Genomic DNA, 5399 nt, shown 5'->3' with positions numbered 1-5399 from the left:
AGCACGTCTGGACCCCGAGCTTATCCCAAAAATCGTGGGCTTTAGCACACCAATTTAGCTCAAAAACTTCCCGTTTGTCTACCGAAATAGCCACGAAAATTTAAACGGACCACATTGGGATGATCCACAACCTCCCCAGCATACCCCCATCAATTTTTGACATGCAGTACGCCCATAACCCTGGCTCGCCCCTGAAATTGTGGACTTATAGTACACCGATTTGGCCCAAAAATGCCCCGTTCGCATTATTTCTCCCGTTTTTCCACCCACACGGCCATCAAAATTTAAATGGACCATACTGGGACGATCCCCAACCTCCCTGGTATGCCCCCATCAATTTTCAGCCAAAAACATGCCTGAACCATAGGTATGCCCCTGATATCGTGGACTATAGCACACCAATTTAGCCCGAAAATGCCACGTTTACACCGTATCACCCGTTTCCAACCCAAATGGCCACGAAAATATAAACGGACCACACTGGGATGATCCTCAACCCCCCTGGCATGCCTCTATCAATTTTTGACCCGCACCACGCTCGGACTTCTGGCACTCCACCAAAACCTTGGGCTAATGCACACCGATTTGAGCTAAAAATTCCCCGTTTGCACCGTTTCGCCTGTTTGTCTACCCAAATGGCCACGAAAATTTAAACGGACCACACTGAGATGATCCTAACCTCCCTGGCATGCCCCCATCGATTTTCGACACACAGCACGCCCGAAACCCAAGCCCGCCCCTAAAACTGTGGGCTATAGCACACAGATTTGGGCCAAAAATTCCTCGTTCATGCCGTTTCACCCGTTTGAACACCAAAATTGCCACGAAAATTTAAAAAACGGACCACACTGGAATGATCCCCAACCTCTCTGGCATGCTCCCATCGATTTTTGGCCCACAACACGCCAGGATCCCAGCCTCGCTCCTGAAATCGTGGGCTATAGCACACCAATTTAGCCAGAAAATGCCCCATTCATGTCGTTCTGCCTGTTTGTCCACCCAATTGACCACGAAAATTTAAGCGGACCACACTAGGATGATCCTCTCCCTAGAACGCCCCCGCTGATTTTTTGCCCGCAACACGCTCGGACCCCGGGCCATCCCCCAAAACCGTGGGCAATAGCACACTGATTTAGCTCGAAAATGCACCGTTTGCGCTGTTTCGCCCGTTTGTCCACCCAAATGGCTAAGAAAATTTTAAATAACCACACTGGGACTATCCCAAACCTCCCTGGCATGCCCCCATCAATTTTTGGTCCACAACACGCCGAGACCCCAGGCTCGCCACCGAAACCGTGGGCTATAGCACACCGAATTAGCTTAAAAATGCCCTATTCGTGCTGTTTTGCCCGTTTGTCCACCCAAATGGCCAAGAAAATTTAAACGAATTACAATTGGACGATCCTCAACCTCCCTGGCATGCCCCTGCCAATTTTTCGCCAACAGCATGCCCAGACCCCTAGCCCGCCCCCAAAACCATGGGCTATAGCACACCGATTTGGCCTGAAAATATCCCGTTTGCACCTTTTCGCCTGATTTTCAACCCAAATAGCACGAAATCGTGGGCTATAGCACATCGATTTTTCCCAAAAGTGCCTCATTCATGCCGTTTTCCCCGTTTGTCCACCCAAATAGCCCCAAAAATTTAAACGGACCACACTGGGACGATCGCCAACCTCCCTGGCATGCCCCTATTGATTTTTGACCCACAACACTCCAGGACCCCAGGCTCGCCCCAAAAACCGTGGGCTATAGCACACCGATTTGTCTCTAAAATGCCCTGTTTGCGCCATTTCATCCGTTTGTCCACCCAAATGGGCATGAAAATTTAAATGGACCGTACTGGAATGATCCCCTACCTCCCTGGCGTTCCCTCGTTTTTTTTTGGACCACAACTCGCTTGAACCCTAGGCCCGCCCCCAAAACCATGGGCTATAGCACACCGATTTAGCCCAAAAATGCTCCGTTCATGCCGTTTCGCTTGTTTGTCCACCCAAATGGCCACAAAAATTTAAACGGACAACATTGGGATGATCCCCAATCTCCCTGGCACGCCCCCATCAATTTTCATCCCACAGCACTCCCGGGCCCTCCACCGAAATCATGGGCTATAGCAAACCGATTTGCCCCAAAAACGTCCCATTTGTGCCGTTTCACCCATTTCTCCACCCAAACAGCCACGAAAATTTAAACGGACCACAGTGAGACGATCCTATACCTACCTGGCATACCCCCATTGATTTTCGGCCTGCAGCACTCCCGGACCATAAGCCCCACTCAAAATGATGGGCTATATAGCACACCAATTTATGTCAAAAATGCCTCGTTCGTGCTGTTTCGCCCGTTTGACCAACCAAATGGCCACGAAACTTTAAACGGTCCACACTGGGATGATACTTCACCTCCCTGGCACGCCTCCATTGATTTGAGGCCCACAGAACATCCAGAATCCAGGCCCGCCCCCAAAATTATGGGCTATAGCACACTAAATTGGCCCGAAAATGCCCTATTCGCGTCATTTCTCCTGTTTGTCTACCCAAATGGCCACAAAAATTTAAACGGACCACACTGGGATGATTATCAACCTCCCTAACATGCCCCTATTGATTTTTGGCCCATAGAACTCTGGGAGCCCAGGCCCACCCCCAAAACCAAGGTCTATAGCAAATCGATTTAACCCGAAAATGCCCCGTTCGCGCCATTTCGCCCGTTTGTCCACCCAAATGGCCATGAAAATTTTAACCGATCTCACTGGGACGATCCCCAACCTCCCTGGCATGCCCCTATCAATTTTTAGCCTACAACACGCCTGGACCCCTGGCTTGCCCCCAAAAATATGGGCTATAGCACACCGATATGGCTCGAAAATGCCCCGTTCGCGTCGTTTTGCCCATTTGAACAACTAAATGGCCATGAAAATTAAACGGACTACACTGGGATGATCCCCAACCTTCCAGGCATTCCCTCATCGATTTTCGTCCCAAAGTACGCCCAGACCCCGTGCCCTACCCCAAAATTGTGGGCTAAAGCACACTGATTTGGCTCACAAATACTCTGTTTGTGCGCGTTTTGTCTATTTATCGACCCAAATGGCCACGATAATTTAAACGGGCCACACTGGGATGATCCTCAACATCCCAGTAATGCCCCCATCGATTTTCGACCCACAGCACGACTGGACCCAAGGCCTGCCCCCAAAATAGTGGGATATAGCACATCTATTTGGCCCAAAAATGCCCCGTTTGCGCTGTTTTGCCTGTTTGACAGCCTAAATGGCGATGAAAATTTCAACAGACTACACTGGGACAATCCCCAACCTCCCAAGCACACCTCCATTGATTTTTGGCCCACAAAATGCCCGAACCCCAAGCCCGCCCCCAAAATCGTGGGCTATTGCCCACCAATTTAGCTCAAAAATGCCCCGTTCATCCCGATTCACCCGTTTGTCTACCCAAATAGCCACGAAAATTTGAACGGACCATACTGGGAGGACCCCCAACCTCTATGGCATGCCTCCATCGATTTTTGGTGCACAACAAGCTCGGACCCCAGGCCCGTCCCCTAAACCATGGCCTATAGCACACTAATTTGGCCCAAAAAAGCCCCATTTGTGCTATTTCGCCCGTTTGTCAACCCAAATGGCAACAAAAATTTAAACGGATCACACTAGGACAATCCCCAACCTCTCTGGCATGCCACCATCGATTTTCGACTTACAACAAGCTCGGACCCAAGGCCCACCCCTGAAACTGTGGGCTATAGCACACCGATTCAGCCCGAAAATGCCCCGTTCGATCCAGTTCGCTTGTTTGTCCACCCAAATAGCCACGAAAATTTAAACGAATGACATTGAGATGATCCCCAACCTCCCTGGCATACCCCCATTGATTTTTGGCACACAGTATTCCCGAACCCTGAGCCCACCCTCGAAACCGTGGGCTATAGCATGTCAATTTAGCCCAAAAATAGCCCATTTTACCCGTTTGTCCATCCAAATGGCCATGAAAATTTAAATGAACCGCACTATGATGATCCCCAACCTTCCTGGCACACCCCCACCGATTTTTGACCCACGCGACACTCAAACCCCGGGGCCGCCCCTAAAAACCTAGGCTATAGCACACTGATTTGGTCCAAAAATTCCCCGTTCGCGTTGTTTTTCCCTTTTGTCCACCCAAATGGCCACAAAAATTTAAACGGTCCACACTGGGAGGATCATCAACCTCCCTAGCACGCCCACGCTGATTTTTGACCCACAGCACGCCCGGACCCCGGGCCTTCTCCTGAAACTGTGGGCTATAGCACACCGATTTGGCCTAAAAATGCCCCGTTAGCACCGTTTTGCCAGTTTGTCCACCCAAATGGCCATTAAAATTTAAACGGACCATACTAGGACGATCTCCAACCTACCTGGCATGCCCCCATCAATTTTTGGCCCACAACATGCTAGGGCCCCGGGCCCACCCCCAAAATCGTGGGCTATAGCAGACCGATTTGGCCCGAAAATGCACCATTCACGCTATTTCGCCCGTTTGCCCATCAAAATGGCCACGAAAATTTAAACAGACCATACTGGGATGATCCCCAACCTCCCTGACATGCATCCGTCAATTTTTGGCCTGCAGCAGACTCGGACCCCAGGCCTGCCTCAAAAACCATTGGCTATAGCATACCGATTTAGCCTGAAAATGCCCCATTCGTGCCGTTTTTCCTATTCATCTACCCGAATGGCCAAAAATATTTCAATGAACCTTACTATGATGATTCCCAACCTTCATGGCACGCCCCTGTCGATTTTTGGCCCACAGTACCCACGAACCCCAGGTCTGCCCCCAAAACCGTGGGCTATAAAACACAGTTTCAAGGCGTAAATACCCTGTTTCGCCCGCTTATCCACCCAAATGGCCACAAAGATTTATAAGGACGACACTGGGACGATCCCTAACCTTCAGCCCACAGCATACCCAGACCCCGGGCCCACCCCACAACCGTGGGCTATAGCACACCGATTTAGCTAGAAAATGTCTCGTTCTCACCATTTCTCCCGTTTGTCCATCGAAATGGCCACGAAAATTTAAACTAACCACACTGGGATGATCCCCAACCTCCCTGGCACACCCCATCAATATTTGGCCCACGGCACGCTCGGGCCCCTGGCCCACCCTCGAAACCTTGGGTTATACCACACCGATTTGGCCCACTCAAAAATGTCGTATTCGCATCGTTTCGCCCGTTTGCACACCCAAATGACCCCAAAAATTTAAACAGACCATACTGGGACGATTCCCAACCTCCCTGGCATGCCCCCGTCGATTTTTGGCCTACAGTACGCCCGGAACCCAGGCCCACCCTCAAATTCGTGGGCTATAGAACACGGTTTTGAGGTGAAAATGCCCTGC

Source organism: Capsicum annuum, chromosome 12, assembly GCF_002878395.1.
Source record: "Capsicum annuum cultivar UCD-10X-F1 chromosome 12, UCD10Xv1.1, whole genome shotgun sequence".
NCBI classification, from domain to species: Eukaryota; Viridiplantae; Streptophyta; class Magnoliopsida; order Solanales; family Solanaceae; genus Capsicum; species Capsicum annuum.
This window is presented reverse-complemented; position numbering follows the sequence as displayed.